Source organism: Myotis daubentonii, chromosome 3 (genome assembly GCF_963259705.1).
Source record: "Myotis daubentonii chromosome 3, mMyoDau2.1, whole genome shotgun sequence".
NCBI lineage: Eukaryota > Metazoa > Chordata > Mammalia > Chiroptera > Vespertilionidae > Myotis > Myotis daubentonii.
Window position 1 is genome coordinate 35,072,623 of NC_081842.1, and position 23,031 is coordinate 35,095,653.

General features: G+C 39.4%; 1 protein-coding gene across 2 annotated transcripts in view; it reads left to right on the plus strand.

Moving 5' to 3' along the window:
- Positions 1-1,156: 1,156 nt before the first annotated feature.
- The window catches only part of NAALADL2 (N-acetylated alpha-linked acidic dipeptidase like 2), a 1,191,965-nt gene continuing 1,170,090 nt past the window's right edge, over positions 1,157-23,031 (plus strand). For both annotated transcript variants that reach the window (XM_059687069.1, XM_059687068.1), the window contains exon 1: positions 1,157-1,247. The gene's annotated coding sequence lies outside the window, so the exon portion shown is untranslated. The remainder of the gene's footprint in view (positions 1,248-23,031) is intronic.

Here is a 23,031-nt window from a genome sequence, read left to right on the forward strand (position 1 = left end):
ATTTTGCGGAACTGCCAAATCTCATTCATTGGAGCAGAGGCTCCTCATTTGGGGCTGATTTTTAGATAGTTGTTTATCTGCTTAAATATTTTATTTTTTAAAATCTCTCTCAGCAGTGGGAGCTTGTCATGATTTTCTAAATAGAGAGTAAGCATACTCTTCCTCCCTTGCCCATAATGCTTCATCTTTTTGGCCACTGAGTCTAGTCCCCCCTCCTCCCGCCTTTTTTTTTTTTTTTTTCACCTCAACTCAATCTCTTGGCCTCATTTGTTTCTGGAAGGCTCCAATTTCTATTTGCTATTGAGACATCTGTCAAATTCACAGCATTTGAAAACAAATCTTGCTTTTCTCTTCTTGTCTTCCTCCCTTTTAAAGCTGTTCATCTAGGCTCCTTTTCACTTATCCTCTGCCCCCCTTACTTTTTAAAAAAAATATATTTTATTGATCTTTCACAGAGAGGAAGGGAGAGGGATAGAGAGTTAGAAACATCGATGAGAGAGAGAAACATCGATCAGCTGCCTCCTGCACACCCCCGACTGGGGATGTGCCCGCAACCAAGGTACATGCCCTTGGCCGGAATCTAACTCCGGACCCTTGAGTCCGCAGGGGATGCTCTATCCACTGAGCGAACCAGTCAGGGTGAGCCCCCTTTACTTTTAAATCAAGATAATTCCCGTTTACTGTGTGCCAAGTGCAGGCAAGGTAGGCAGGACCCTCCCAGCATCCCGCCTGCTGCGGGAGGTACCTCCACTATCCCCTTCCAGGGATGAGAAATAAAGGCACCGAATTCAAGTCTCTTGCGTGAGGTCCTAGGGCTGGAAGTGACGACACTGAGCATTATCCATCTGGCCCCGGAGACAATGCACTTTTGGAAAGTTTTATTTCCGACAAAGAACATCTGTGCAACATAAGCAAATTATATAAGAACTCTCTCTCCCACTCTGAGTCAAGTTTTCCAGTTTTGTCCACTTAAAAAAAAAGAAAAGAAAAAGGAAATCCTTCCCTATTTGGGGGGCCTCTTGCCATCGACCACGGCTCTGCTCCTCCAGGCCCCTCTTCCAAGCTCTCGGCCAACGTGTCTTTTATTATGACTCAGCGCAGCCCGCTCGCCAGGCGGGGGCCGCTCGCGGAGGCGCCGGCGGCCGCTGGGGGCGAGGGCTCCGCGGCTCCGCTCCGCGCTCCGCCCGCTTTGCCGCCGCTGCGCGCCCGGCCGCCGCCGCCCTCGGGCCCGCGCCCGCGCCGCTCAGGTAACGGAGTCTTTCTGTTTTCAAAGTTTCGCCCCGAGCAGCCGGGCGCTCCCGGACTGCGCGGTCGCGGCGCAGCCTTCCGGCCCCCCTCCCTCCCGCCGAGACGGGCGCGCGGAGGCCGGGCCGCACCCCTGCCCGGGTCCCGGGCTCCCACCGGCATCTGGTCCCGGGGCGGGGGCGAGGGGCGCTGGGGCGACGGCGGCGGGGCGGGGGCTCCTCCCAGGGGTGGCGCGGGGCACCGGGCCCGGGTCGCCTCCGGTCGCCTGCGGGCTAGCGCCGGCCCCCAGCGCCCCCAGCCCCGCCTCGGGGCCCCCGCCCACCTCCGCGAGCCGCGGGTCTGCAGCTCGGAGCCGCCAGCCCCAGGGCCCGTCGCTCACGTGGCCGCCCACGCGCACGTGCCCGCTGCGCCGCCCAGCGAGGCAGCCTCGGGGCGCGGGGAGCCGGCGGCGCTGCGCGCTGAGCGCCGGGCGGGCTCCCGAGCGACGCCCTCGCGCGTGGAATGCGCCCCGGACCGCGCGCCGAGGAAGCGGGCGGGACGCTGCGGAGAGCGCAGCCCGTTACTGCAGCCCGCGCCGGGCTGGCTCCCGCGGTTGCCTTGTGGTCTCGTTCTTCCATCGCTGGCCATCCTCTCTTCCCCCCACATTTTTACCTGTTTATCTTCCAGTTTTCCTCTTTTTGGGGCATCTCATCTTTTGGTGTCTTGTGTGTGTGTGTATTTTGTTTTGTTTTGTTTTGTTTTTGGTTCCTCTCTGTTCGAATAGCAAGTGCACATGCAGTATTTATTCTTCATTTTTACTCTAGTTCTTGGCAGTTAGTTGTTGCTTTCTATGGCTTGTACATCCTGAGGAGCAGATGATGGGTCCTGGGCCTGCACCTGCGACCAAGTTATTGGACTGTCCTGAAGCCTCAATTAGCCATGCAAGACAGAGGACATGGGTGGGTATGCAACTGACCTTAATCACCTATGATGGTGCTGCGTCTTTGATAGACTACGTCTTGACGAGCATAAGCAGTTATATCATAGGTTAGTGTAGTATTCACTTCATTCACTTCAACCCACTAACAGTTCTTTGTTAATCATGGATAGTTGGTGACAGATTAAGAAAGAAGAGAGATTCCACTTCTGGGAAGCACAAAAGTAACTTCTCTTCAGTAGGGTAATCTAGTATATTATAGACTTTTATTATAGGACCAACAAGAGTGAAATGATACAATTTATTAATTGCTTACATAAAGCAGTTTGAGGTTCAAGTCGAGAGGGCTATATTTATTTATTGAGTCAACAGGTATTTGTCCAGTGCCAGGCATTGTTCTTGGCACTGCCTTCTTGCAATAGACATTGTAGTAGAGGGAGAGAGTATATATAATAAATGGGAAAACACTAGGTGATACTGTAGTAAGTGTTAAGATACATAACAAAGCACAAAAGGGTGTGTGTGTGTGTGTGAGTAGCAGTTTAGAGTAGAATTGTGATGGAGTGAGTCATGTGACACTTGGAGCAAGAGCTTTCCAGGTTCAGGGAACAGAGACTGCAGTGGCCCTGCATACTGGTGTGTTCAATCATCAGCAAGGAAGCCAGTGTGGATGGAGTGGAGTGGAGAGGAGAGAGGAGGGAAGTGAGATAAAGTAGAGACTAGATAGTTCTGATGTTGTAGTAAGCTAATGTAATGAATATCTTTTACTGGAAGTGATACGGGAAGCCTGTGGGGCGTTTTCATCACAACAGTTTACAACAGAACTGTTTACAACCTCACTCTGGCTATTGTGCTGAGCAGATTGAAGGAAGGCAAGAGGCAGAGCAGGGGTGCCAATTAGGCTATAATAACATCCATGTGACAGATGATGGTGGCTTAGACCAGGATGGTAACAGTGAGCTGGTGGAAAAATCAGATTCTGGATATACAGGGTGGGGCAAAAGTAGGTTTACAGTTGTTCGTATGGAAAAAAAAATACAATCATAAATGATAATACAAGAATAAACTCTGTTGTGTGTACCCACGACTGTAAACTTACTTTTGCCCTGCCCTGTGTTTTTGATGGTACAATCCACAGGGTTTGCTGACTGATTGTACAGTGGGGGCCTTGACTTGTTCCGAGACTGAGCTCGCTAAGGAGCTCGTTAACTCAAATTACTCTATCAACTCAATGCAAAAAATCGGCTGAGAGACAGCTGGTATCTCAAATAACTCGTTAGTCGGGACACTCATAAGGTAAGGCCCCACTGTATCTGGAGTGTGAGACCAAATGAAATGAGGGACTTAATTGCCTAAGTTACTGAGAAGATGGAATTTTCATTTACTGAGATGAGGAAGAGAGCAGGAGAAAGATGTGGTTGTGAAGATAAAGAACTTGGATTTGGACGTATTAAAAGTCAGGTGGGATTCAGATATCCAAGAAGGGATGCCAATCTGTAGTCTGAAGGCCAGGCTAACTATATCCATTTAAGACTCTTCAGCATACAACTTGTTTTGAAAGCAAGGAGATTGGATAAGTTCATTAAAGATGTACGAGATTAGAAAAGTGAAGAGGACCAAGGACTGAACCTTGGGGCACTCCAACATTATGAGATGAGAAACACCTACCAGAGGATTCTGAAAAAGCTGTGTGCTAAGTGAGAAGAGCAGAAGAGGGTGGGATCCTAGAAGCCAAACAACAAAGGATGTGTTTGAAGGGGACTGGTCAAGTGTTTTAATTGATTTACTAAATCAGTTCTCAATTAGTGACTCTGATGGTAGCAGTTTCCAGAGTGGTGGGTGGTGAAAGCTTGCTTAGAATGTTTGACGGAGTAAAATAAGAAATATTGAACAATTTGATAGTGTATAGCTCTTGAATTTTATTGAAAAGGGAAAGAGAGAAATGGAACATTAGTTGGAGGGCTCTAGTTTTTTTTTTGTTGTTGTTGTTGTTTGTGTTTGTTTTTTAATTGAGCCCAGTTGAAACACTGAGAGCCCTTCTTAGTAGGTATCTTCTTTCTCAGGGTCCGCGATAAGCATGTTAGGGAGGATGCAACAGAAGAGATGATCTGTTGTTAGGATAATGGGCTACTTATCTGTAGTAATAAGAAAGAAGGTAGACTGTATGGACACAGATGCAGGTGGAGGGTGTGGATGTTCTCTTTGGATCATTTCTCTTCTCATCATGGTGAGTGGCAGGCAGTTGAGGTCCAGCATGAATTTGTAGGAAATGTTCTTTTTTCCAATTTGGTCAGGGATATATTTGATGAGAGAGTACTTTGGGATACTGAAAATTTCTTGAAACAAAGAACTTAGTATTTTGTTAAGGAAAGAAGTGGAGCAACTTCTACCTTCATTGCTCCTTGGGAGAAGACTTGAAAAGGAAGTTGAGATTATAAAATAAAAGATAGATGCAAAGGAGGAAATAAGTTACGCAAGATCACATCATGAAATCTGGAAAAGGCTATGATGAGGAAGGTAAAAACACTGAATCTTAACTCCAGTGCTGTTATATAACTGTAGTAAAATTCTAAGAATATCGGTCATATCACTGAGACACTTTCTAAGACCAAAGTGATCTAATGGACAACAGTGTTGGTGGTGGTGAATCTACTTATTAAGAGGCAATATCAGAGTCTAATACTGCTGGAAAGAGATGATAGCTTGGACTAGATTTCAGGTTGTATTTTGAAAATGATTTGGTAAAACTGGATCGACAAGAAATTGGGTGTAGGGGAAAGATCATATTTTGACAACATTGCTCATGGATATTGAGCGATTTGACAAGATGGAGAGAATTGTTGGAGTTGGAAATAGTAACTTGTTTGAGATGCCTTTCAGTTACTTGGGGACCATTTTTTATTGAATCCTAATTATAAAACAAGTTTCTATATGAGATCTTGGCAGGGGATGGTGATACCAAGGTGGAAATGGCAGGATTCTGCTGTCAAATTACCATTACTAGTAGAGGTAAAAGAAAAGAATGTACACCAACATTCTGAGAAAATTGATGAATGCTTTATGAAGATTACGGAGGGCTTTGAGAGATTTAAAAATTATTATGGAAATTATTAGACACTCAAAAATAGAGAAAATAGGATAATAAACTCTAGTGTACTCATCACCCTTCAAACTCTATCAGTATTCTGTTGATCTTGCATGATGTGGGAGAGTAGAGAAGGGAGGCGTTGTTTCTGTTTTTATATCAGAAAGGACATCATGAAGCCTCTCCTATATGGAAAGGTAGAAAGAACATCAGAGTAAATGGTAAAGTTCTTGGTTCTGGGCTGTACCTGCTGGGCTTGCTGCCTAACTTTCTGTTGCTCATTTGATCTCTCTATTCGTCCCTTTCTCTGTTAAATGTGAATGTTACTCTACCTACATCAGGAGGTGGCAAGCTACAGGCCTCAGGTCAAATCCAGCCTGCTTGTGTACTAGTATAAAGTTTTATTGGAACACAACTACATCTGTCAGTTTGTTGTGTGTGTCTGCATTTGTCATAGACTTAGAGTTGAGTTGTTGAGACAGAGAGGGTATGGCCAGAGAAGCCTAAACTATTTATTGTCTAACCCTTTACAAAATGCTTTCCAAATCCTGTTCTGCATGATCTCTGAGATTCCTTTAGCTCAAATTAGTAATAATAGCTAATATTATTTGAGCATTTACTAAGAGCCAGCACTGTTATTTTGTTTTGTATGTGGTAGCTCAATTAGTTTCCCAAACTCTATCTGGTATGTTCTGTTATTTCTATAAAAGAAACTAAGGTATAAGGTGGACGAAGTTACATAGTAATAAGTAGTGGATCTGGGCAATCTTTCTTTCAGCATCCATATCCTTAACAATAATGCTGCATTTTCTTTAGACTCACAGAACTAATACGTATATATGTAAAGTATTTTATCCAATCACAGAATGAAAATTAATTCATAAATCAATGATTTGCACTCAAGTTAAGTTCTGTATTGTGATTACAGATGCAAAGGCTTTAAGATGCTGACTAATCCTGAATGTACATTACAATTACAAAGTGTATGAAATTCAAATGTGCCTGGATAGAAAATTCTTGTGCATCATCATTTTCTCATGAAGCCTTACTGGATTTTTGAAAGCAAAACACTTTACTTAAAAAGTAAATATAAAATGATACAACACTAGGAGCCTATTATTGACTCTTATGGCATTATTTATCAGTTTCCAGGAGCCCATCTCTAGCATGTGACATGATTGATGAAAAAGATTAGGAGGTAGGGCCCCAGAATTTTAGTCCCAGTTCTTTCCCAACTAGCTTTTGTGCCCCTGCCTTGCCTGGCCATCATTTTTTTTTTTTTTCAACTGCAAAATGAGGAGGTAGCTCATCTGAGGACTTCCTACAACTCAGAAATAGGATTGTGTAATTTTTACAGGGTACAGTCAGAGAAATAGATGAGGTAACAACAGGTTTGTTAAGTCAAATATTTAAGCTTCCCTTTTTTTTCTCTCTCTATATACACATAAACACATGTACAGATATGTATAAACATAAACATAAGCCTGTACATATAATTATAAAATCAGTGTGATTTATAGTTGTATTTGGTGTATAGGCATTTAACATCTGTCCTTATATTTGTGTTTTTGTATTTGTTTGAGGGAATAGATAAAAATTTCCCCCCTGACCCGAAAACACAGTTATGTGGAAAGTGAGGCTTGATGAATTCCTTGACCTCTGTGATCTGGAAGCGTGTCTTATATTTTCTTGAGCAAAATTTGATTCATTGCTCAATTTGTTTGCCAGTTGAAAGCAGACAGTATGCCTGAAATCAGGGTTTTCTGTTTTGCACTGTTGCATGGGATATTGATGTCAGACAAAAGTGTAATTTAATTGTTTTGACATTTTGATCTGAATGATTCAGATAAGGAAGGTGATTTATCTTGCAGAGAGACCTGGTATTTTGAGCTCAGCATGATTTTTCCCTAACTACTTGTTTATAAATGTGGTTTCAATTTTTAAAAAGTTAGATTTTAATCATAATGGAAATGCAAGCCCTCAGTATTAATTACCAAAATGTGATTTTATAGGAATATATTACAGATATTTTATTTCTTAGATATGTCAGGCATGAAAAAACTTTAGGAAAGCTATGAATCCTTTAAACACAGATAATGAAAATTTATTCTATATTTTGACTTACTTTCATTATCTGCAATACAACACAAGCGTTTTCTACATTACAGATGGCTTTTTGTCTTTTTACAACCTTGACATTTAAAATTATTCATGAAATGCTTCAGTTTTAGGTCTTACCTATTGGTAAATTTATAATTCTGCATAATCTGTGCTCACTTATTCCTATGTAATGAGTCCAATTATCACCGGTGATAACATAAATAACCTCAAAAAATGCATTCCTAAATGTACTTTGGGATTCCTTATCTTTTTTACACTTAGAAACTAGAGGAAAAAACACACAAACCAGAAGTTTTATCAATATTGTTATTAAATTTATTGGGGTGACATTAGTCAACATGATCATATAAGTTTCAGCTATGGGTTTCTATGTTACAAGATCTATATATTACACCTGTGCCCACCACCCAAAGTCAAATCATATCCTGTCACCATATGTTAGGACCCTCTTCTCCCCCCACCCCCTTCCCTCTGGCAACCCCCACAATGCTCTTTGTGTTCACTAGTTTCCATTTTATATCCCACATAAGAGTGAAATCATATGATTCTTAGCTTTTTCTGACTGACGTATTTCACTTATCATAATATTCTCAAGGTCTCTCCGTGCTATTACAAATAGCAGTATTTCATCCTTTCTTATGGCTGAGTAGTATTTCATTGTGTATATGTACCACATCTTCTTTATCTAGTCCTCTATTACAGGACACTTTGATTGTTTCTACATCTTGGCCACTATGAATAATGCTGCAATGAACAGCATTGCAGCCAAAAGAATAAAGTACCTAGGAATAAACTTAACAAAGTACATGAAAGATCTGTATACTGAAAATTACAAAGCATTATTAAAAGAAATAGAAAAAGACATATCAAAATGGAAAAATATCCTATGCTCATGGATTGGAAGAATCAACATAGTTCAAATGGCCATATTACCCTAAGCAATATACAGGTTTAATGCAATCCCCATTAAAATCCCAATGTCATTTTTTAAAGAAATAGAAGGAGAAATCATCAGATTTGTATGGAACCATAAAAGACCCTGAATAGCCAAAGCAATCCTGAGAAAAAAGAACAAAGCTAGAGGTATCACTGCTACCCAACTTCAAATTATACGACAGAGCTACGATAATCAAAACAGTGTGGAATTGGCAGATAAACAGACACACAGATTAAAAGAATAGAATAGAGAGCCCAGCTATAAAACCACATGTATATGGACAGATAATTTTAGGCAAAGGAGCCAGAATCACACAATTCAGTAAAGATAGTCTCTTCAATAAATGGTGCTTGGAAAACTGGAAAGCCACATGCAAATGAATGGAACTGGGTTACAGTTTGTCCCCATTTACAAAAATTAATTCAAAATGGGTCAAAGCCCTAAATATAAGACCTGAAACTATAAGTTACAAAGAAGATAATATAAGTACCAAACTTATGGACCTTGGTCGTAGAGAACATTTTATGAACTTGATCCCAAAGGCAAAGGAAGTAAAGGTGAAAAAAAAAAAAGGATTGGGACTATATCAAACGAAAAAGCTACTACACAGCAAAAGAAACTGACAATAAAACAGAAGAAAACAAAAAAAACAAAGAGGCAGCCAGTGAGTTGGGAGATGATATCTGCACTCTGACAAAGGTCTAATTTTAAAAATATATAAAGAACTCATAAAACTCAACAACAAACAGAACAGAAAACTCAATCAGAAGCACTTTTTTAAATATATTCTTTATTGATTAAGATATTACATATGTTTCCTTATCCCCACGTTACCCCCTAACCCCCCCCCGCTCATGCCCTCACCCCCCCCCCCCCCCCGTTGTCTGTGTCCATTGGTTAGACCTATATGCTTGCATGTAAGTCCTTTGGTTGACCTTTCCCCCTTACCCCCACCCTCCCCTACCTTCCCTCCAAGGTCCTACAGTCCAATCAATGCCTCTCCGTCTCTGGATCAATCCTTGTTCGTCAGTTTATGTTGTTCGTTATATTCCACAAATGAGTGAGATCATGTGGTATTTATCCTTCTTTGACTGGCTTATTTCACTTAGCATAATGCTCTCTAGTTCCATCCATGCTGTGGCAAATGGTAAGAATTCCTATTTCTTCTTCCTCTTCTTAAAGAATACCTTTCAGCATTTCATATAATGCTGGTTTGGTGGTGATGAACTCCTTTAGCTTTTGCTTATCTGTGAAGCTCTTTATCTGACCTTCACTTCTGAATGATAGCTTTGCTGGATAAAGTAATCTTGGTTGTAGGTTCTTGCTATTCATCACTTTGAATATTTCTTGCCACTCTCTTCTGGCCTGCATGGTTTCTGTTGAGAAATCAGCTGACAGTCGTATGGGTACTCCCTTGTAGGTAACTGACTGTTTTTCTCTCGCTGTTTTTAAGATTCTATCTTTATCTTTTGCTCTTGGCATTTTAATTATGATGTGTCTTGGTGTAGTCCTCTTTGGATTCCTTTTCCTTGGGGTTTTCTGCTCTTCCTGGACTTGTAAGTCTATTTCTTTCACCAGGTAGGGGAAGTTTTCTGTCATTATTTCTTCAAATAGGTTTTCGATATCTTGCCCTCTCTCTTCTTCTGGCACCCCATATAATTCTGATGTTGGTATGCTTGAAGTTGTCCCAGAGGCTCCTTACACTATCTTCATATTTATGGATTCTTTTTGCTTTTTCGGTTGGGTATTTTTTCTTTCTTCGTATTTCAAATCTTTGGCTTGATTCTTGGGATCCTCTTGTCTGCTGTTGGATCTCTGTATATTATTCTTTATTTCAGTCAGTGTAAGCTTAATTTCTAGTTGGTCTTTTTTCATATCCTCCAGGGTCTCACTAAATTTATAGGCGGTTTCCAGAAAATTCTTGAAAAACCTTATAAATGTGGTTTTGAACTCTATATCCAGTCGTTTTCTTTCCTCCATTTCTGTCATTTGTGACCTGTTTCTTTGTCTCCGCATTTTTTATGCTTCCCTGTGTTGGTAGAGTGGTTTTCTGTGCTAGGTGTCTTATAGGGCCCAGTGGCTCAGCCTCCCCAGTTACCTGAGGTGGACACTCTTGGTGCACCCCCTTGTGGGCTTTGTGCACAGTCTTATTGTAGTTATGCCTTGATTGTTGTAGGTATCACTGGGAGGAATTGACCTCCAGGCCAGTTGACAGTGAGAATCAGCTGTGTCTGCAGTGGGAGAACTTCTGTGCTGAAGACACCCTTCTGGGGCAAGACTTGCTTCAGTGGGGCTTTGGTGCTCACTGAGTCTGCCCCCTGAGTGTGTCCCTTATGGATCTGAGGAGTTGTAATCTGGATGGTCTCACTCTGACCACTGGGTACACTGGCTCTTGGATCTAAGGAGGTGCTAATTTAGCCTCTGCCTGAGGTTACCCAGCAGGAGCTACGAAGAGACCTGCAGATTCCCCTTCCTTTTTTGGGGTTTGGAGGTGCCCAGATGAGGCCCAGCTGTGAAGCAATACAAGCTGCTGTGGGGCCTTGGGCCTTCTCTTGGAAGTTCTGGGTCTGTCTGGCCCAGCTGCAATTTGTTAGGTAATTTTCAGGTTGCAAAAGGCCAGGGCATTCATATGCAAAAGCCTCTGCTGCAGCCTAGGTGGGGCGGGGTCTCAGGGAATCAAAGGGCGGAGCAAGCAGCTATGGTTGATCTTCAGCCCTGCCCTAAGGGGCTGCGCATCTCAGTGTCCCGGTAATTGCTGCAAGCACCTCTGAGGGAAAGCCGCCCTCAAGTTCAAGTTATGCCTGCTGCCAGACAGTTCAGTTTCTCCCCGTATGAGCCCTGGGTCCCCAGAGACTTCCTGGAGCCAGAGTTCAGAGCAGTCGGGAGCTTGTGACTCCCTCCTGATTCAAAAAGACAGCCGCGTCCTCAGGTACCAGCCCCTTTCCGCACGCGCTCGTGCCTCTGTACCTCTGCACTTTACTTCCGCACCTCCTTTGAGTCTCAGTGTGATTTTCTCTTTTCTTCTAGTTGTAGAATTTCCGCTCAGCCAGCCTTCCTGTAGTTCTGGATGATGTCTGTTTTGTCTTTTAATTGTATTTTTGAAGTTGTTGTGGGAGGCAGCAATTTCTGGTGTTTACCTATGCCGCCATCTTGGTTTCTCCCCTCCAGAAACACTTTTAAACAAATCATAATTTCTCTGTAAATAGTAGTGTGTGTGTGTGTGTGTGTGTGTGTGTGTGTGTGTGTGTATTTAACATGCTACTCAGTAACTTGACTACTTCCTAGTGTATCTTCTGGTTGTAAGAAGCTCTTATATCCTATTCAGCTCCAGGAGGGCACCATTAAGTTTTCTGAACAAACTCTGAAAGGTATTCCCCTCCTGGCTTCAGGACTTTAAGAGTGTAACGAAAGTAAACCCCAGCTGGTGCACCTGCAATATGTCTTTGAAACGCCGGTCACAGAAGTCAGCTTGAAATGTTTAATTACATTTAGGTGATGAAAGCATCCTTTATCCGACCTTCTCAAGTGATGTGAATCTGACTGAGAATGACTTAAGAAGCCTCAGAGTCTTGGGCCATTTCCCTAAATTTAATTTCGCTGAATTCCCAGAAAACATTCCAAATAAGAACAAGGTATTTTCAAGCAAAATGGCTGCTAATTATGCAGGAATCCTACTACTCTTGTGTGTGTGCATGTTTCTTAAAAGGCCTCAAGGCTTTCCTGTTTCTTGTGGAGATGAGACTGTGTAAGTGGTGTTTCCCAGGGAGGCTTTGGTTCCTAGAATAAGCCCTTTTCTAGTAAGTCACAGCTGAAATCATACAGTGCTAGTGTTATCGGTGAAGGTGGGGCCCTTGGGTTGCTGTGAGGAAAATAATGTCCTGAGGCCCCCACGGGAGGATGGGGTTTTGTGGAAAGCTTTATTGTTGATGTAAAATTAAGGGAGTTCCCCTACAGAGTCGCATCTCTGTCTGTTACTCCATGGAGGAAGTCCAATCTTGTCTTCAGTAGGCCAGAATTAAGCCCACTACCCAGAATTTCTGCTCCATAGTATAGTCCAGTCCAGTCTCTGGCTCGCTTAGCTTAGTAAATTTATGGGTCCATGAAGTCCAAAATTTCATTCAGAATCTGTAGAGCTATTTAAAGAGAAAAGATGCAGATGAGCCCTCTCAATAGAAGACTGGGTGATATGAGGGATTAGATGCCTGGGATGAGAAAGGTGAGAAGAGACAGATATGTTTTAAAACGGAGGAGGTGTCAGGTTTGAGGATTGTGGGGAAGTGGGGAAAATGAAGGGTGTTTGTTTAGTTGGCTTTCTCAGAGCCAGTGTCAAATAAAGCTGACAAGGGAAGAACTTGCAGTGGACAGTGGCTTGGGAGAATGGTTATTTAGAATTCTAAGTATTTGCACTGATTTCATTCAGTAATCTTAGCTCAATTGTAGAATCTCTGAGTGCTTCACCCTCAGAATAGGAATTGCTGATTTTTAAAGTACTCTAGGATTCTCAAATGAAGTGTACCACTGTCAGCTTCAAAGGTAGTCTCTTCATTTGGATACAGTTTCTTCACTTTGAAATGGGATTCAACTGGAGCTTTTCAAAGTGGCATTAGAGTTAATAATGACAGCAAACTTGTGGTTTATCCGTGTTTTCAAAACCACCTGTATGTCATATCATATATGCTCTATATTTATGAAGTGATGTGAAAAAAAGTACTTAATTTTTTGGAAAGTTGCCTTAACATTGATTAATGCGATACTGCCAACATTACTGAGATTAAAGTTCAGAGCTGCTTTACAGATGTTCTGACTTTATAGGGACATATATGCATGCTGCTAGAGCAAAATAAAAAAAACAAACAAAACCCAAAGCAACCCCACCCTGCCAATGTGTATAAAAGCAGTGTGGGAAAAATGGGAATATTTAGCATTCTTTTTAAAAAATACATATTTTTGTTGCTTTCAGAAAGGAAGGGAGCAGGAGAGAGATAGAAACATCCTATATAATAAAAGCCTAACATGCTAAGTGTCCAGTCGTCCGGCCATCCATTCAACCAATCAAAGCATAATATGCCAATGATGTTAAGGCCACTCAACCACTCGCTGTGATGTGCATTGACCAGCAGGGGCAGATGCTTTGACCTATAGGTTAGCTTGCTGCTGGAGTCCGGCCGATTGGGACTGAACAAGACGGGCTGGAATCGCCCTGGAGCCCTCCCGCGGTCCCTTCCCTGCCCCAATCATGCACCAGTGGAGTCCTTCAGCTTGGCCTGTGCCCTCTCGCAATCCAGGCTGAGGGGACCCCCCCACCCCCCCGAGTGCAGAATTTTGTGGACTGGACCTCTAGTTTATATATATATAAAGGCCTAAGTAACCCATCAACAGGAAGCTGTCCCCTGGTGGTCAGTATGCTCCCCACAGCAGGAGCACTGCGCAGCTGACCAACGGGAGCCAAACACAGGGCACACGGCTGGACACCACAGCCCAGAGGCCGCAGCCTGGAGGCCGCAGCAGTGGAGGGGCAGTGAGCCTACTGAGCGGAGCCAGGATGAGCAGGAGCGGCAGGCAGGAGTGGCAGGTAGCATTGGACTGTTGGTTTTGGCTTATCCCCACAGGCCCCGCTGAGGACCCCACTGGTGCACGAACCCATGTACTAGTCAGTGATAAGAAAGAATCGTTGATCCACTGCCTCCTGCATGCTCTGGGGATCAAGCCTGAAACCCAGGCATATGTCCTGACCAGGAATCAAACCTTGATCTTCCGGTTTCATGGTCAATGCTCAATCACTGGGCCAACATTTATTCTTATTTGAAGAAGTTTGGATGGAAAGATCCAAGTGATATAGGTCATGCATTTAAGACTTGTTTACTTATTGTACCATTTTCTGATAGCAAAGCACAACTATTTAAAAATAGAGTATTACTCTGATTTTTATTACATTAAGAGTTTCAGTGAGCATATTTTTTGAAAAAAGAACACACACAAACATTTTATGTTTACAAACATTTTTTTCTAATCAAAACAATAGTCACTGAAGAATGTTCAGAAAGCCTAGAAATGTATAAAGAAATAGACAAATGTACTATCTAGAGTTGCCCTTTAAAATTTCACCATTTTTCTACTGATTTTTTCTATTTTGTTTTTTCCTTATATTTTTTAGATTATACCAGAAATTTTAGCATTTTGGGTTCTCAAAATAACATACATAGAATGTTTTAAATGTTATTTTAAACTTTATCAATCTAATTATTCATGACTGCATGATATAACACTGCACTTGACCCAAGTAAACCTAACTATTTCTCTGTTGTTGGACATTAAGTTACTTGCGTAACTATTACAACTTTAAGTTAATGCAAGTTTGTTTTGTTGAGCTTTTTCTCTTCAATTGAGCAAACTTATTGAAAAGACTCTTTTAAGATAAGATTTTTCATTCCTCCTTTTATCCTTTCAATTACATGCTAGCTAATTCCTGGAATTTTTCCCTCCCCATTCTTTGTAATATGAAAAACTCATTGTTCTCCACTGCTGGTATGCAAACTTTAGCTTAGTTGTTATGCATGTATCGCAGTTGTACGAATTACATATGGCTCCTTTCACTAAGTTACCGTGAACCTCAATAGGACATCTTCATGCAGCTGGAGAGCCACGAATATACTTGAGAGAATACATGCAAAGGACCTAATTAGAATGTAAGGAGTTAAATACTCCCTCATTCACTATACAGTTTACATTTTTTTGCTACTCTCAAGCACTTACCTCAGCTATATGCAAAATGAAGTGTTTTATACCAGTACTAATACTGATGGCTGCATGAATTATTGATTTTTTTTAATGTATATTTTTTATTGATCTCAAGAGTACAACAAGAGTTTGTCAGTATCATAAACATTCTATTGGCTATTTGGGTCATATCTGAGTTTAATAATTATAGTTTTTTCAATACATTTTATTGTTTTTTAGGAAAAGATGGATAGTGTTGAGGACAAGATTACTGAACAAAATGATTGTTTTTCAGATTCCTTGATAAGGATGTGTGGATTTTTTCCTGGTTTAAGATCTTTGTATTTATATTGGAAAAAATACTGCTACTTGGTGCCTAAGTAGATTGCTATTCAAATGAATATGTATATTTTTGGGAAACTTTCCTAAACATTTCTTTCTCCAAGCTCTATGGTAATTATTTTGAAAAAAACTTTGTGAAATAAAATTTAATTGAATGTTGAAATTATTTTTGGAAGTAGTCACAAAATATGTTTATAAATAAAGGTCTATATTTTTTAATGTTATTAGAGTTTCTCTTCCACATTTATCTTATATCCTATATAATAAAAGCCTAATATGCTAAGTGTCTGGTTGTCCGGTTGTCTGTTCAACCAATCAAAGCGTAATATGGTAACGATATGCTAAGGCTGCTCAACCTTTCACTATGATGTGCACTGACCACCAGGGGGCAGTCAACCAACCAGTCACTATGACATACATTGACCACCAGGGGGCAGATGCTCCAACTGGTAGGTTAGCTTGCTATTGGGGTTTGGCCAATCAGGACTGAGTGAGATTGGCTGGACATGCCCTGTAGTCCTCCCACAGTACCTCCCCAGCTGGCCAATCTCCCTTGTCCCTCCCCGGCTCCGATTGTGCACCAGTAGGGTCCCTCAGCCTGGCCTATGCCCTTTCTCAATCTGGGTCCCCTCGGGGGATATCAGAGTGACGGTTTCAGCCTGATCCCTCAGGCCAGGCCGAGGGACCCCACTGGTGCATGAATTCATGCACTGGGCCTCTACTACTTAACACATTAAGTGCCATGTCAGTCACTGACACTGTACTTTCCATCTGGACCTTGTCAGTCACCGGTGACTGACAGTATACTTTTCATTCAGGCCACATCAGTCACTGTTGACTGACGATATACAATTTAAAATTTACATTCTTCTATTAATAAATTTTAAATAATTTGGAGTTCATAAAAGAATGTACCTAAATATTACTTGTTACCAAAGAAAATTTAATGAATATTATTAAAACACGTATACACAAAAATGGTTGTCCTGTGCAAGTTTCACAGAATGTTATAACTTGTTTTGTCAACTTTCTGGCAATATCTTGTTCAAATCATGCTGCATTATCTTCGTAGCATTTTTTATAATATCTTCGAACTTTAGACACTCTTCCAGTTTTTTGTTGCAGTTTGTGACGAGATATTTGAGGTATATTTACAGTACTGCTACTTGGAATTTCTTCATCCCGACAATTTGTTAGATGGACAGCTAATTTCTTCCAAATCCTATGATATTCATATTCTTTTTGCTAATATTTTTAAATAAAATATGAGCATTGAGAACAGCAGTATTTAGTAGGAGCTCAAAGACTAGCTTTTTATACCATTTCATGTTTTTTTGTAACAGATTATTATAGGCACTCATTTGATCAGATATATCAACTGCTGCTTTTCCTGCATTATAATCCACTACAATTCTTGGTTTCAAGTAGTGACCTAATCTATTTTCAGCATTCACCATCTCTGATGTATGTTTTGTTGAAAGAAGTAAGATGTCCTGCTTATCTTTCTATTTAAAAATGGTTATTCCTTTTTTTATTCTCTTTTGCTATAATTTCTCCTCGTTTTAATTTCTTTGACGTCACTTCATGAGGATTTCCCCGTTGATTTGAACGTAATGTTCCTACTAAATGAGAATATTATCGAGTAATTTATATGCTAAATCTAAACTCGTGTACCAATTGTCTGTGTACAACCTATGTCCCTTATTGAATACATCTCTACAAAGAGACATTACAACATTAGTTGGTGTCGTATTTTCTTTTTCTAAACTTTTCCTTGCATATACATGAAAAGCATACGTGTACCCAGATCCACAGCACAACTTAAATAATTTAATACCATATTTGTGGCGTTTTTGTTTTAAATATTGCCTAAATATTATGCAGCCATGAAATGGTATCAAAGATTCATCGATACATATCGCTTCAGATGGATCGTAATATTTTTTGAAAGTTATTTCCATGTCATCTATTAGTAGTTGTATTTTGCATAAACGATTGGAAACATCTATCTCCCAATTGTCTGAAAAATGAAGCATTCGTAATAATATTTCAAATCTATTTCTTGACATTTTTTTCGGGAAAGTTTGCATATATGCAGGATCATGGGACCAATATAAACGTAAAGATGGTAGTCTAACTAGTCCCATCCATAGAATCAACCCAAAAAATCTTTTCATTTCATTTTTGTTTGTCATAGTCCACTTACACAAACGCTGCAAGTTTTCAGCTCCTAGTTTTTGTGACACATGTAAGTTTGTTTGGCAATATCCTCAAACAATTCATTAGACACAAACAGTCCATAAGAATCCTATACTGTTGCACATGACTACATTCAAGTCTTCAATCCTAAAGCCAGACGGATAGGTGAAAGGCATAATCCTTGGTTGATTACCTCTGGAATCCTGCCATTCTTCAAAATCCTCATCCTCATCCTGTGATGACGAAAGAAGAACAACTCTACGACGTTTTTTAGGAAAACTAATTTCACTTGATCGCTTTCACACGCTGCTTCTACTGACATGGTCACTGTTACAGGTAAAGAAAAAATTTAAACTGCACTGGAACACGAACCACAGACAACTGACTGGAGAGAAAGCATTTCTAAAAGAATACAGAGTACAGATTGCGATAAATACATACAAGAAATATATCTGAAATATATACATGCAATCTTATCGCAACCTTACACAGATCTCTGGCCGCCAGCATATAGGTGAAATTGGATATCATAGGCTAAATGGAAAGGAAGACAAAACAGGCTTGGCGCTTAATGTGTTAAATAATTGTAAGAAAATATTCTGTGTGTGTATGTGTATGCATGAATGTGTGAGTTTTATTCTTCAAATATCTCTATGTTAAAATTACTTTAAGAATGAATGGCTTATCTGTCACTATGTACTATGAACTTCACATCTCATTAAAAGAATAATTTGAGGTGGGAATAAGAAATTGTGTGTTCTATGGTGGTATTTCACTTACTCTTTTAGAAGTTTATTATATAACAAGATGTGATTCACTCTTTTCCAGTTTTCATTGCAAATATAACTCTAATTTTTAATATTCTATTCATTTAATACCAGTGTTTTACATGGAGCCATAGAAAAATATTAGTTTGCTCATAGAAGAATTATGATTTTTGTTTTTAAATATTTTTCCTGAAATATTTATTTTTTAATGTTATTAGTAATTTACATTAAGGAATGGTTATCACTAGTGCCTTTCTCTTTGGTTGTTAGAAAACCCTACAGAACTCAACACAAATACAGTTCTAATGAATAATTGAATAAAATGATGCATCCCCTATCTTTCCAAATGGAAACCAAATCACAATTTGTAACCAAGTTGTTTTCACAAAATTACTAACATCATAATTAAACTTTCTTTTCCTGTGGTTTTTAGTTAATTTAATAATAGAGCAATTCTCAAAATATTTAAATATCTATTAGTATGGACTCTTTTAAAGATTTTTAGGAACAGAAATAGAAGTACTATGAAAATCAATGAAAAGTTACTCAGATGAAATGGAAAAATTTTCAGTATTGTATATGTTTCTCTATGTGAAATGGCTGATGCTCTGAAAAATAAAGATAGATCTGGAGTCAAAATTGGCAAGTCTGTAATTTAGAGAGTGTTGGTAGAGAGGTGTCCGGATATGCTTCTTGGAGTTGGGAGTTCATTGCTCTCACGGCACACTCTTGAAGTGAAAGAAAGAAAAGGTGAAAGGACCCTTGAGAACTGAGGTTCTCAACCTGTGGGTCGCGACCCATTTGGGGGTTGAATGACCCTTTCACAGGGGTCACCTAAGACCATCAGAAAACACATATATAATTACATATTATTTATGTGATTAATCACTATGCTTTAATTATGTTCAATTTGTAACAATGAAATTGGGAGTCACCACAACATGAGGAACTGTATTAAAGGGTCGCGGTATTAGGAAGGTTGAGAACCACTGCTTTAGAACAACACATAGTGAAGTTAGCTAAAATGAGCCAAGCAGATTACAGAGTTAGATTTACAAAATTAAGTTTTTGTTTTCCTTTTAATTGTTGGATTGATTTGTAACATAGAGATACTTGTAGACTCTAGTTTATAAAAATGGTAATTCAATAATCCCAAGTCACTGTTCTGTCATATAATTATAAAGTTATTTGTGAACAGTCTATATACCTCTGGGCTTTAATTAGCCATGAGAACGTGCAGAGCTTAAAGTGAAAGTGATTGTTCAGCCTCTGATAACTTGGGCCAAGTGAATCACCTTCTTTAGATGAATGCTGCATAAAACAAACTGTTGTACACAAGAGATAGGAAAGTACAGTTTTGTTGCTGGGTCTGGAAGGAGAGATTTACAGATTTTTGTGAGATCCTGCAGAGAACCTAGCAAAATCTGCATTAGAGCACATTATCTCCTGTGGGGAAGAACCAGCAGGACTGCTTGTGGTTCTCAACAATCTCTGCTCTGTATGCACTTGTCCTGCTCTGTAAAGAGTCTTCGGCTTGCTGGAAACAGGAGCAATGTTGTAACACCGAAAGAAAAAGATAAAAGGATAATGGAAAATATCAACTACATGAGAAGGACCTCACAGCCAAGCTTGGCAAGAAGACTGGAAGTCAAGTTGAAGGGTGGTTAGATAAGCTGATATGATTTGGCATACATTTTTTTTTTAATTTTTTCAGTCAGTTTTATGTAGCTACCAGTATGCACTGGTATTGTATGGTGATTTTATTTCTACTTTTTAAAAATGTATCTTTATTGCTTAGAGTATTACAGATGCCCTCCCCCTTTTTTTCCCACCCATTGCCCTCCTCCACCTGGCTCCCACCCCATCCCTGGCCTTCATATACTCTTTATTTTAAGAAATAGCTATCAAATTGGAAGGGGAGAAAAGCATTAAGTTGAGTAAAGAAGACCTGATTTGCAGGTTTATTTGAAGGCTTTTTGTGTAATAATACTAAATACTAAATTTAATGCTATAGTTTAATAATTATCTCCCTCCATTTTTTAAATTTTGTAGTCAGATTTTTAAATTACTTTCTCTCTTAAGCACCTGTTTATAAAGAACTAAATGTGACTAAAGAATGCAGTTGATTAAGAAATAAATTTAAAAGTAATCACTAGAGGTTAGAAGGCCAATTTTGGAAATTATGAAGCTGATATGTATGGGTAGAAAAAGTAAGGCTTTCAGAAAACTGAATATTTCTGAGTTACAATATTTCTTGGATTTAACCTTTATTATTGTCTTGATTTAGATCTTATTTTCTTTAGTTTGTAGGCTCATTCCACATACTAATGTTCAAGTCCTTTATAAGTGTTTTGTATTTAAAGTATGTGAGACCATAGTACCGTATTCTAACCTATATCTCTAACAACTTTTAGTTTAAAGTTAAACAGTGATCAGTTTTATAGTAGAAGAACTTTACCCATAAGTTAAACTATGAAATCATGTTAAGATTAGTTGTTAGATTCTTTTTTTGGGGTGTGATTTTACCCTAATCTCTTATATTTACTTATTGTAATTTCTGGCATTTTTCAAGGGGAAACAAAGGCTGTCTTGTCATTATGCCATACACATTGTCTTAAGGAAGAAACTTATTTCTGCTTCACATAGCAGTGGGAGGGTAGTTTATAAGCTTCAAACAATTTTTAAAAATAAAATTGTTGCAATTATGTTTTCATTTGACAGAATTTGTCTAATATAATAACCAGTCACTCCAGAATTTTAATGCATTAAAGTCAGTTAAATGGAATGTTTGGTTTTGACAGAATTACAAGTAAATGTTAAATTAGATTCATATATAGATCATTTTTACTGGATTAACTGTCATTTTCAAGTAGATAATACTTTAAGATAGACTATTATTGCTATCGGAGAAGTGCACTGGTGGAATTTCTCCATTGCTAGTGGGAGTGGGATTCTTGGGGTGCCGCTGAAATAAGAATTTCCAGAGGTCCCCATGGGCATATGAGATGTGGTAGAAAGCTTTATTTGTGAGAAGTCATATCCCTCAGTTTCAAAAGTCCTATTTCCCTTAAACTAGTCCAGGAAAATGTGCAGGTGGGGCTTCATAGAGCTAGAAGCAAAGCCTGTGTCCAGAGTTTCCATTCCATGGTGGAGTTGAGTCTGGCACAGCATCAGGCTAATCACAGCCCATCAATCCACTGTGTGTAGGCCCACATGGCTGTGGGCGTGAGAGCACACCCTGCAACAAGAGTCCCAAGAGAGCAGGAGAACTAAGAGAGGAAAGTCCCTTTGTTGAGGAGCTTATGTAGCTCAGGTTTCATACACTGGCAATAGCCGCACCTATTCTGGCTAATGACCTGCTCCTAGGTGTGACTGACAGGTAATCACCTTTTCCTGTCACCTAGACTTTACTGGACATGGGTCGATTCTCTCTTTGTCCAGTCTCTGACCCGAGAATCTGCAGGGAACAGACCCGGAGAATGCTTAACTGCAGCCTCCTGGTACAGATGTCATGCCCATATTATCTGGCCTCCCCTTTGTTCCTTTCCGGTTAATTACAACAGTATCATTGTGATTCACTTCTTAAGTGAATATGTTACATGAAATATCAAAGTATTGCTGATATTTTCCTCCTCGTAATAATTAGAATAAATTCTTGTAGAATATAAAGGAAGAAGTGATCACACTGTCATTTTTAAGCATTTTATAACATTTGTTGAGAAGATGCTTTATTTATAAAGATCTAAGAAACCTTGGTATCTTACTTCAGGAACAGTGCTTTAATGATTAAAAGGTATTGATGATTTTGAAATTTATCTTTTTTCAAACAAAAAAAAACACACGTTTTCTTGAAGAATGCTTGCATTAAAGAGTTTGGGCATGTTTCTTAAAAATAATTGTTCAAATAATTGATCTTAAAAAAGTAATTTTACACAGTTGAACTGGAAAACTTTTATCTTCACATGTCAACACAATTAATAAAATTTGCTAGTGATCCTTTCCCAAACAGGAACTGTTTTTTATTCACCATTGCATCCCTAAGTCCAGCACAATTGTCTGTCTAGTTCACAGTACATATTCAATGATGTTTACTGAATGAGTTTCAACATCATCTCTCACAGAGACTGACTTGTCACTATTTAATCAAGCTAAGATACCAAATTTGTTATATAATCCATTGAAAGTTCAAACAAATTTAAATGTTTCCAAATACAGTTGTTAATTATATTTGAATTACTGTGCTTTTCTGCGTGTGGAGTAATCATTTGAATAAAAAATCAGGTGTCTGAAATACAATGTACTTTTCCTTCTAATGCTTTTCCTAAATTATAACAATTTTATGTGCATAACAAATATCTGTTTCTGATATCAGTCTTTTATTTTGGTTAGTTCCTCAATATTTTCCTTCTGCTTATTAATTTATACTCATCTTTATTTCTTGTAGTCTAATGCCCTGATGCCGAAAAGATGCATGCACTTTTTTCCTTTGATTTTTATTTCAAGTTTTCACTTTTCTTAATGCTTCTACTGCTCAATCTTTAGTGTATGTGCCTGTTTGTGTGTGTATTTGTAGAGATAAGGTTGCTATTACAAAGACACTGAACACTTACGTTGGGTCAAATAAGATAGTAGCTTATTTCTTCACAAATTGATGGTAGGGTGGTCCAGGCTGTCAAAGAGGTTAGCCTCACAAGGTTACTAG